Below are 12,974 nucleotides of genomic sequence, written 5' to 3'. Positions count from 1 at the left end.
CTTATTTTAAAATTCAACAAAAGTTTTTTTTTTTGTTAATTCAATTACAATAAAAATAATTGTGTTTTAGAATAGCTGACTTCATAAAAAAAAGTAAAGGTGAAAAATTTTTCTAAATACACACCATTGTATTGTACCATGGACAATTTTTTCTCACTAAAGGAAGCTATTTTTCATTTAAAAACAACCTACTAAATTTCAAGTAAATACGTTTATTGGTTTTAAAGTTATTGTTGTTATTAACTAAAAGAATTAAATTTTTTTTAATTTTAACACCCTGTATCTCGAAAAGTAAATAAGTTTGACCCCTCATTAACTATATCGTTTTGTTCAATTTTTCGAAAAGTATCTACAGTCAAACGTTGTATATTTATTTATATTATATAAATATTAGATATTTAATAGAAAATATTAGATACTTACAATTTTGCCACAGACTGAACAGTAGATTTTTTCCATATCCATAGACAGCTCTTTATAAGGTTTAATCCAAGTTGAAGCACTGGTTGTTTTAGGCATTATAAAATCACAATCTTCCTTTTTGTTCCGCACAACGAGTGTTTACGCTTTGAATATCAAAACAAAAATGATTTACAAATCTGAGCATGAAATTAGAAATGTTTAGGTACCTAATTCAATAAACTGGGAAATTTTGGAAAATCCCTAAATTAGGAACAAAACTATTAGCCGTTTACCTGCTGTTAAGATACAATAAATTGTAGATAGATTTGGGGATTAGATCATAAAATGCAAATGAGCGAACCCTTAGCGATTATCCAATAACTGAATGCCTCAGTGACCGAGACTTTCTAAGAATGTTGAGGGCTACTTAAATTGATCTTCTTTGAAATTGTAAAGGTTTTGTACCTGTAGAGATTACGTACTTAGATCATTTCTTGATTAAAATGACTACAAAATTTTATACAAGAATTGAAATAAATTGGTATGTTTAAAAATTTTCAAATACAGTATAAAAATCTGAACTTTTATGCACTTTATGCAAACTTTTATACAAATATGCCAAAATATGAAATATTTGCATAAAATATGCACAATATGCAATATGCATATTTGCCGAAGTCTAGTAATCATTATCATAAAGGGTACAGTACAGAATTGTCTTAATGGAATAGAAATGGCTTTAAGAATTTTTTATAATTCAATATTCTTTTTTAAGAGCTTTAAAAAAGAAAAGTTGCATTTGAAATAAATTACAATACTTCACTACTCAAAATATCGCAACGTGATTTTCTTTTTTTTTGTAATCGTTAATAAATATATATGAATATAACGAATAAGGCTTTCGAATAGTTAAATCTTTAAATATCGACATTATGTTGTTTATTTTATACACAAAATAACATGGATAAGACCAAAAAGTCTGGAGGAAAATCAAATAGACCATGTACTGATTAAAAAGACACATAAACAATCGATAAATGACGTTAGATCTCACAGAGGGGCCAACATCGATTCGGACCATACGCTAGTGATTACAAAATGTAAAATAAAAACAACAAATAATGAAAGGCGAAAAGCACAGAGAAAATAAGACGTAAATAAATTGAAAGAGAAATAAGTAAGAAGATTTGTAAAAGAAATAAATACAGAAATGCTGTTCAAAGAACAACAAATGGAGGAATAGGGAAAAAAATCAAACAAGAATTATATAAACATAAAAGAGATATCTAAATGTCATAGTCCAAGTCATTAGTACGATATACAGGGTGAGTCACTGCACAACAAAAAACAGTAACTACTAACAATAACGAAGAACAATTTAAAAAAAAACTAAAAATATGTACCTACATAGTTATGATAAACCCATAAATTAGAACTGGAAAAGATACAATAATGGTAACAAAATAAAAATAATTCAAAATAGATTTTCGAAATGGAACCCTGCAGCCTGTACACATTTTTGTTGCCGAATTGTTAATTGACGTATTGAATTACGACTACTCTGGGGATCGTTTCTAATAGTATTACAACAATGTATTCTATCAATTAATTGTTGTCGGTTATTAATATTCACTGCGTAAACTAGTTGCTTCAATCGTCCCCAAATATGGTAATCAACGGGATTGAAATCAGGGGATCTTGAAGGCCACGAAATAGGACCTGCACGTCCTATCCACCTGTTGCCATAAACATTATTGAGATGTCTCACTGCCAGTAAAAAGTGTGGGGGTGCCCCATCATGCTGAAAATACATCCCTCGGATAGCAACGTTCGCGTTGGCAAGCAAATTCGGCAAAATATTTTGTAGAAAGTTCAAATAGACCTGCCCTGTTAAAGGACCATCAAAAAAGTGAGGACGTACTAATTGGCTATTTATGACACCAATCCACACGTTAACCGAAAACCTTAACTGAGAACGACGTTCTCGAATAGCATGGGGATTTTCTTCTGCCCACACATGTGAATTTCGTGAATTATTTATCCCGTCTCTGGTAAATTGGGCTTCATCTGTAAATAGTATCCTGTATAGCGTTGGTCGATTATTGTTAATCCATCTACAAAATTCCAACCTATCGATCTCATCTCCAGCATGTAGTCACTGAACCGTTTGAATGTGATATGGGTATAGATTATTTTTTTGTAAGACTCTACTTACTTTTGATTGAGTAACATTGAGTTCTCGACTTGTCTAGTGCTTATTGTAGGGTTCATAGTAACGGCGTCCATATGTCATCTTCCTGCGCTTCATCTACATGTCGCTCTGTTGTTCCACTAGGAAAAGTGCCATTTTCTCGCAAATAATTAAAAACTGACCCAAATGTTGGATGACTGGGAGTTCGATGATTAGGAAATCTCCTGCGATATTTTCTACTAGCAGCCCTACCATTCCCATTATAGAATCCATAAACAAATATTATGTCTGCATATTCTGTGGTCGAAAACTGATGTGGCATTTTGAACGAAAGTAACAAAAGCTCTACCAAAACTAACACAATGTACTTAACGTAGATATGACAGAAGAAATATGTATTCTTGTACACATAAATAACAATTATTGATAATGACAATAATGACAATGGGTATAAAATATCAAGAAACGTCAAACGGTCAACGCCAACCTTCATTTTAAACTTTTTTAGATTTATTTTTATTTAGTACAGTTGATGCAATGTATTATTATTTGACATACAATTTTAATCATTTACAATCAACAAAAACTAACACATACAAGAGGTTTGACTTTTTAATCAATTTAATTTATTATTTATCGAAAATAATGCCCCAATACGATCTATGAGTAAAAATTTAAAATTGAAAAACAATTGATTCTATTGAAGAGATAATACAAAGTGACAGTAAAGATGTTAATTTTCTACGTATTAGATTATGTTGTAGGAACTCATTTTACTTAAAATGTTTGAAATTTATAACATTTGTTTAAATTAATACCTTATAATTTGATACTTCATTATGGTTGTTCTATTTTTGGTAAGATTTGATCGTTCACTAAAAATTTAATAAAAGTGCGACAACATTGTCGCATATATGTCGTTTTCATTGGCTATTTATGTAGTTTGAAAATCACTTATTGCATTTTAAAAAAAATTTATACAGGGTGTAATATTTAATACGAATCCCTAAATTAATTTATCCAAAGCCAGTCCTGGAATTTTTTAGTTTAGCTAATACCAGTCGAATGCTTGATAGTAGTGTACTGTATCATGCAAAAATTAAAAAAATTCAATGGAGCCGTATAAACACTACAGTAAAATGAAATAAATGGTCAATTACACAAATCACCCTGTTAATTAATAAAGAAGAGGAGTTGATATTTTTTAGTGGCCACATGATATGCTCCCTGAGGGACTCTACATATGGTAGAAGTATGTAAAGTTCCTCATGACTCACCCTGTATATAGTGCAGCCACACGGCTGTGAACATTCACTCTTGATTTATTATTGTTGTTGTATACTACTAAGTGTTTTTAAAAACGCGAGTCTAAAAACGAGTTATTTAATTAAAGGAATAAACAAATTCCAACAAAATCAAACAGTAATATAAAAAATAAAATTATAAGAATGATAAAAATGACAATGCGAAATTCCCAAGCAATAATAGACAGCGAAAGAGAAAGAACAGAAATAATAAAAATAAAAATGGAGTAAGGCAAGGAAATGAGCTCTCAACGGTACTGTTTATTTTATCAATAGACAAGTTATTAAAAAAGCTGGCAAACGCAGGAACAATAATCAAGAATGCAGTACAAATAATCGGATCTGTAACCATAGTAGCAACAGATAAAAAGGCATTAAAGAAAACCTTCCAAGAAATAGAAAACGAAGACAAACTGAGAGTTTGGAAATAAATGAAAATAAAATAAAATACATGAACTTAAGCAAGAAAAAGAAGACACAAATGACAGAACTGACAACAGATGCAGACAGTTTCGAAGAGGTTGAAACATTCAAATATTTGGGACTACTAATCAACAGAAGATATGTAAATGAAGGTATAAGAAGAAGAATTCAATAGGGAAATACAGCGTTTTATAAAAATAAAACAATGTTTAAAGATAAGAAGATAAGCTAAAGCACAAAAATGAAAAACTACAAAACGACCATAAGACCAATAGTAGTATATGCTGCAGAAACATTTACGTTAACAGCCAGGGAAAAAGAGCAATTGAAAGCGTTTGAAAGGAAGATTATCAGAAAAATACTGAGACCAAAGAGGATAGGTCAGGAGAACATATATATATATATATATATATATATATATATATATATATATATATATATATATATATATATATATATATATATAAGGTTCTTGAACTCCTAAGTGGAGCATAGAGCTTCAGTGAAAACGCGCCATCATCAGGAGAACATAGTTAGAGCAATAAAAGCACAAAGAATTAGATGGTATGGACACATAATGAGAAGAGGAAGAGCAATCCGTTAAGAGTTATAACGGAATGGATTCCACCAGGTAAAAGAACCAGAGGCAGAACTAAACTGAGATGGGGTTAACAAGGAGAAAATACTTGTGATAAATATATGAGTATTATGTTTGTGCACTAGAGATTTCAGTTAAATTATGGAATTTACCATACAGTAAAACTTCTGTTAACGGACACATCTACAGAACGAAAAAATCTGCTGAACGGACAATTTTTAGGTCAACGAACATTTTATATGTGGGTAAATAGGAAGACACATCCGCACAATGGATCTTCTTCACAACGGCTCCAAACAACATTTGCCTTTAGTTTTCTAAGAAATGATTGTAATTTTACCTGCCAACAACGGACAGTAAGGTAAAGGTAATTAAATGATTAAAATTGGGGCTCCGGAAATCCAAATACGTACAAAACTTATTGTAGTCATAAAACTAATTATGTAAGTACGTAATTTGGAAAAACCCATTTTAGAATTTATTCATCCTTTGTACACATTTCTAGTTCAGTTGCGATATTCTGATCTAAGGGTAACAACAGTCTTCGACTAAAAGAAAGTTTTCAAGTTTGGAAGAAAAAATATCGGTGAGCTTTGAAAAGCTTGAAATAGGAAAAACTCAAGGTAGTGCCATTTTAAAGAAAAAGGCCGATTTAAAAAAGTGGTGTAGTGAATAAGGAAATGTTCAACAGAAAAAAAGGATTAAAACTGAAATTGCTGATATGGGCGTAGGAAATTTCGACACTAAGCAGGTAGCGACTAAAATTTAATGGCAATTTTCGACACCAGCCCCAATTCCCGTTTTTATCTTACAGGTATATTCAACACCAAATAAATATAGCTGCGACATAAATAAAATACCATAATTAATTAATTTATTTATTTTAATAAAAGTAATGTGCATTTTATTTCTTTATAACTGTAATAATATCTAAATATAATACAACTAGTACCTAATTTTTGTACATTTTACCGTTAATATACTTGTATACAATGATTTATTTGCTATTATAGGAATGATAAGATACAGCTTTTATAAAATCTAACCTACGTATTTGTTGGGATCGTAGTTTATCCATCATTTTCTCCAAAAATGCCAATTTAGCCTTAACAGTAGTATCTTTGATTTTTGCTGGTATATGTAAACTATTTATTTTGACATAAGTGTCTACTTACATAAAAATAGAAGGATGTGTTGAATAAAAAGAAGAATTAAATCTCGAATGAAAGGATTCACAGGCATTTGTGAATAGACGGATTGGCAATAGACGGATTCTGATTAGACCATATGTGTGGTGGAAATAGAGCGCTATCGAAAATGTAATTTTCCAGTAAATAATCTGCATATATATCAAGTGTTGCGTTTATAGGTTTATATGACATTAAATCATAAAGAAAGCATTCTTCAACTTCGGCTGGATTTAAATAAGTTAAACCAAACGTATGCCTTAACCATTTTCCAATTTCTGAATTTGTATCCTTATATTCTTGTACCAAACCCAAAGATTGAATTTTTTTAAACCAGTTTTGGTGTAAGTGAAAACTGCATCCACTAATTTTTGCATTGGGCTACATATACAATAAAGCACAGTGAATTGCTTTTTCAAAGTCCACAAATATTTCAGTTGGCTCTAATGATAATTGAAATGTTTAAAAAATCTTAGACCTTAATAAAGAAAATAAATTTTTGTATGTCATTGACAATTTGTACTTTAACAAACAGTATGCTAAAGGAACATAATGTCCATTTTCCAAGCCATTTATAGTAAATAATTGTAGAAAATATTTGGTACTGTATGAAAATGTACCATCCATATACAAAGTTTTTAATTTACACAACAAACGAATATTTGTCTCGCATGAAAATACAATTACATTTAATTCAGGATGATTTAAAAACAAAAAACTTTCATTGCGACAGGTTTTAGGAGAATAATTACTAACCGCGTTATGGACTTCTGATAGGCTTCTTGGTAACGGACCTGGTAACAGTTTACGACGACAGTTGTAAATGTTCTTTCTTATGCTAGCTATATGTCAGGAACCGTCAGCAAATTGGCATCACACTCAGCAACAGCAGTTCTTGTAATTTTGGCAGGCTTTTCCGATATGTCCTCTTGGGCTTTTCTTTTACATGCATTGGTTACCATCTTTACTTCAAGCTTTTTTGGATCGGCTTCATGATTATGTACCAAATCACTTCTTGTGATGGTGAGGTCCTCACAGCCTATTGTAAACACTTTTGCGGAACACTTAGTGTTTCTTGGGTTGCAGCGCCAAAATATCTGGCCGCTTTTTAACACTTTCTGTTTCGAGAATGAATGATGCTCCACCACTAATAAATCTCGACCACGGGAACTTTTTATCAAACTCATTTTTTAAATATCCGTATACGTGCACAAGTCAACGTCAAACAAGAAATAAATTACAACTGAAATAATTTATTCACAAGTACACAAGTGCCACGCCCCCCGCCGAGACAATGAATATTGGGAAAACCCGCTTGTCCTGCTTGGGTGCAAATGTCTATCGCCGCTAATTACCTACCTACCTGCTTTACGCCGCGGTGTCGAAATTTCCTATAATAAAATTTGACCCTTCGATTACCCCAGGTACAAAGACAATTTGGTGTCGAAAGTTCGCCCGCCGGCTGATATCGATACTGTAGTGTAAGGTTGGTTTTGTAAAGTAAGAAGTAAGAACATTGCGTTATCTGAACCGATAAAAAAAGAAAGAGTTTTAGAGTTTAGACTCAATTTGAATTTTAAAGCTACCAATGGTTGGCTTGACAAGTTTTGCTTAAGACATAATATTAAATTTAGAGCAATTTTTGGAGAAGCTGCAAATGTTAACCTTGTCGACATTTCAGAGTGGTAAAAAAAAACTGCCAAATTTATTAAGTGGTTATTTACCTGAAGATATTCATAACGCTGACGAGACTGGTCTGTATTTTCTAGCCTTACCAAGTAAAACTTTTACATTTCGTAATGAAACGTGCACTGGGGGTAAATCTGCTAAGGAAATGCTGATCGTATTATTGTTTGCAAATTGAAATGGGAAAAAAGAAAAACCTTGGTGATTGGTAAAAGTAAAAATCCATGATATTTTAAAAATTTTCATGTCCATAAACTCCGAATCGACTAGTACTACAACAAGAAGACCTGGACGACCAGAGATATGATAGATTAGCTGCACAAATTTAACAGAAAAATGCAACGCCAAAAAAGAAAAATTCTCTAATTTCTAAACAGCACACATCCCATTCGGATATTCAGTTATCTAACATATCGATAATATTTTTGGCACCTAATACTACAGCACATTGTCAACCGTTAGATCTAGGAATAATTAAAAACTTTAAATCCCTGTGTAGAATTTGGATTGTGGAATCATGGAGAGTTTCAACCAAAACAGTTGAAAAGTGTTTCATTAGGTGCGGTTTTTTAAAAAACGATAGTAATGGAGAAGAAATTGTGGATAGTATGGATCTACAAGACCTGGAAGATGATTTGCCATTGTCAAACTTTTGCGAAACCATGTAGCAAAATCCTGAAGTAAACTTAGCTAGTTGTGTTAGTGATTTTAAAGAAAACGAACAGGTGTCCAATGTTTCCGACAATGAGAGTGACGATTAACTAAAACTTACTATAACTGTAAGTAATTTAAATGATGCTTACCGAAAATTAAGAGATTTTATTGAGTCGGAAATTGTGAAAACTAATGTTTAAAACAAAAAAACAAACCAAAATTGATGATTTTTTTAAAAAGTAATACCTACCTTTTTTAAATTAGTATTTTATTTGTGTACATGCTTATGCAAATATGTACGAAAGTGTATCGTTAAAGATCAAGCAAATCGAAGCTTGTTTTTTTATTTCAATTGATTAACCGATAACTACACAACAGACAATTATTTTCCTCTGTTGGTGTCCGTTATTGAGAAGTTTCACTGTATTTGATTCAAAAATGATATTTTTCTATACAGCGTTCCACGTTAAAAAAATAACATTGCAAAGATAGGGCCATGTATTTCTTATGGACGATAGAAGCGCAGCGATGCCACGATGAACACAAGCACGATTCAGGGTTGTATAATTATTTGTATTTTCGTTTTCACAGACATGAATTAAATTAACGTTTTTTAACGTAATTGACCAAAAGTGCCCATTCGAAACAAGAGATGAAAAGTAGGGAAAATGATTTTAATTAAATAAATAGTATTTACAAAAGATAATTTCATTTTATCTTATTTTAATTATAGTAACGACAGTTTATTTGTTTTTCGGTAAGAATATCATATACCATGAATCATAGAAATCAGTAGATAATATTGCTTAGTTAAATCATGCACTTTGCCGGCTATTGAAGATTTAAAAGCAAATAAACGGACCGCTTGGAATGCGTATATCTAATTACTAATTGCAACTTAAAATAATACGGTGTGCGTATGTCAGCGATTTTATGTCGTTCTCTGAGACTATATAATGATAATAAGGCTTTGTGGTTCTTCAGTTGTTATTCTTTACAGTTAAATCTTAATTGAAAATGGAAATTCGAAAAATATATCGACAATCTAGTAAACCGCATTCCTGAGAGTTTTGGCAACACTGATCTCCATAAGCCTAACGTGAAACTCTCTTTAGTGCAATTCGCCTTTTATGTAACATGTTATAACGCTTTATATTTGGATCGTTGAAGTCATTTACTAAAATAAATGCCGCATTTAATAAATCCCAGACAAATACGAACTAATAAAAACAAGTAAACGTTATAACCATATGCAAAGTTTAACGACCTTTTAATCACCATAATAATTCAATTAACGCCACCAACGATGTGTTGTACGCATCACTCAATGATGATGAGGTCATACGTAACAAATAAACACTGCTGCTGTTATGAAGAGATTCTGTACTATCGTTTTATTTATAATATAAAAAACATTGAAAATGTATTAAAGTCTGAGTTTTAAAAAGTATTGAAATAAATAAACTATCAGCAACTTTTTGTATTTAGTAATGCTAGACCTAAATGGACATGACAAAAAGTTTGATAATTAAAAAAACAGCCGCAAAAATCGTTCATGGTAGAAACCTTTAAGGAATCGTATCTTACTTAAAATTACTCCTATAAAAAAAAACCTATATTATAGAACCTTTTACTATAGACCAATTTAATGACAATTGATTTTTCTTTCAATTAACCCTGGTAAGCCGGTGCGGGATGCAGCTGCATCCCAGACCTTCTTTTTCTCACTTATCTTTTTTAATAAATGTTTTTGATTTCTGTCCACTTGATTATTCGCAAAAGATTCAATTCTAAAATGCATTCTACACATTTAAAACTCATTGCGTTTACGTGATTTTTTGGAAGTGACTGTGGAGTGCGCCAAACACGCGATGGCCCATGGTGATGTTTTATCACCTATTAGATATTTCAGCCATAAAAGCTTTCAAAATTTGGAAAATTTAAATTACAATGTGAAACATTTGGATCAAAGACGAAGTTTTTTGTTAAACTTAGGACGGGAATTGGGGAAAGAAAATGTTTATTTACAAATGAATTTCCGCCTTGAATAATGTTGTAACCCACAAAATCATGTTTTGGCAGGAATCGTTTTTTTCGTTTGTAATCAAATTTAAGATCAATAATGTACTTTTATTATTGGATAAGGAAAACAAAAAGATTGATGAGAGGATAATATAGCATAAACTTTTATATACAGGGTGAGTCATAACTATTAGGACATAGACTAAGGACAGGTTATTTGGACCAAAATATGGCTATTGGGCCAAATATGACTTAATAAAATGTTGCTGAGAAAAAAGATACAGGGTGTTAAAGTTAATTTTTGTTTTTCGTTTTTTGCTAATAGTTTCCCTGTATATTTATAAATTGCTATCAAAATTGGCACAGGGGCATAATCTTAGACAAGAAATAGTATTTTATTTACAATTCCACTATCAAATACCAAACTAATAAACAAAGTTGCAACTAACGTAAGGTTTCCGTTTTGAAGATAAATCAAAACTAAACACACTTTAACTTAAAAGAACTCACAAAAACTCAAACCAAACGTTCTACATGGTCTCCTCCGATTTCTATGCCTATAAAGGATTTTCGGACGTTACAAAAAATATTATTCTGTCCCCTTATAAGATTAGCTGCATTTTGAATGTATCTCCAAAGTTCTTCTCGTGTATTAATTTCATTGGCATAAACTAAGGACTTCATATGTCCCCAAAAATAAAAATCTAGCGGGTTGTACTCAGGACTTGAGGAAATACGTCATTAAGATGATTTCTAACAGCTAATGAAAAATGAGGTGGCGCTCCATCCTGCATAAACCACGTTTTTCTTCTTACATCCAGTGACAGATCATCTAAAATATCACTAAGAGTATTTTCCAATAAGAATCTCCATTTAAATTCGGAGTAAGAACATAAGGCCCTAGTAGTTGGTCGCCTATAATGCCACACCAAATATTCAATTTTAACTCATGCTGAAAATGTGCTTTAATAGCATGCGGGTTTTCTTCTTCCCAATAATGACTATTTCGCCAATGAAAAACCCCTCGTCTGGTAAAAGTTGCTTCGTCAGTGAACATAATATTCTTAATAAAGTGTCTGTTATTGCGATGTTTATTCAGAATACGTTGGCAACACTGTAACCGTCGTGGAAGATCTGTTGGAAGTAAATTTTGAGCAGGAGTGAAGTGATAAGGTTGGAGGTTCTCTTTTTTTAGAATTCTAACAATAGACGACTGACTTACTCCTGTTGCTGCTGATAGATGTCGTGAACTTATTTCAGGATTTTCATCTACTCGAACCAAAAGTTCATCTTCTTGATTAGGTGTGATTTGTTTCGGTCGGCCACCCCGATTTTTAGTGTGAAATGACCCAGTTTCACCTAAACTACGATATAATCTTGCAAAAGTTTTGTGATTTGGTTGCCTTCTGTTTGCGTATAACATTCCATACCTTCCGGCTGCGTATACGGAAATAATATCTCGCATTTCTTCATTAGTAAAATGATTGTGACGAGGCATTTCAATCAAAAAAAGTAATGATTACTTTTAAAAAATGCAACATTACACTACACTGTCACATCAAAAATAATTTACTTTGAACAAATGACATTTACCAACAACAATTATCTGACAGTCCAAAGCATACTTTTCATAAATGAAATAATATTTGAAATCCTTTTTTAAGACTCTAAGCAGTTCGACTGCGTTTTTATCGAAAACGGTTAAAATTATCATGTTTAAACAAGAGTACCAATTTTACGTAAAAATGATGTTTACGTCATATTTTCTAATAAAAATTACTAAAAAGTTTCATCAGAAAAAGTTTAGACTCAATTTGATCATTAGGAATGATCCACGTGGCGCCCTCTATGACAAAACGTAAAATTGTAAATAAAATACTATTTCTTGTCTAAGATTATGCCTCTGTGCCAATTTTGATAGCAATTTATAAATATACAGGGAAACTATTAGCAAAAAACGAAAAACAAAAATTAATTTTAACACCCTGTATCTTTTTTCTCAGCAACATTTTATTAAGGCATATTTGGCTAAATAGCCATATTTTTGTCCAAATAACCTGTCCTTAGTCTATGTCCCAATAGTTATGACTCACCATGTATAAAAAACTTAAGGCTATATACGGCGAAAGAAAATCAGTTTAGTGGAACAACGTTGTAACATCACTGAAATTCATCAAAATGCGTTGGTTAAAACCTTTTAACATATTGTGTGGAAACGTAAGGAAATAAGACAAATATGACTGCTTTTTAAGAAAATGATATTTATTTTTCAAGGAACACCTATACCTATATTTATTTATATAAACCTACATTATTAACAAAGATAATAAATAAGGTTTAAATAAAATTCCCTATATTCTGGATTAGGAATATAAGCACAAATATCCACTAAGTTTTTTTTTCTTTCTTTTCTGGCAAAGCATTCTTATACAACACAGGAACACTTTCAATTGTAATGGCAACTGGTGGCAAAAAACGATTTATAACTTGTCTTTCTTTTTTAGCCA

The sequence above is a fragment of the Diabrotica undecimpunctata genome, chromosome 4, assembly GCF_040954645.1.
Source record: "Diabrotica undecimpunctata isolate CICGRU chromosome 4, icDiaUnde3, whole genome shotgun sequence".
In the NCBI taxonomy this organism is placed as follows: Eukaryota; Metazoa; Arthropoda; class Insecta; order Coleoptera; family Chrysomelidae; genus Diabrotica; species Diabrotica undecimpunctata.
This window is presented reverse-complemented; position numbering follows the sequence as displayed.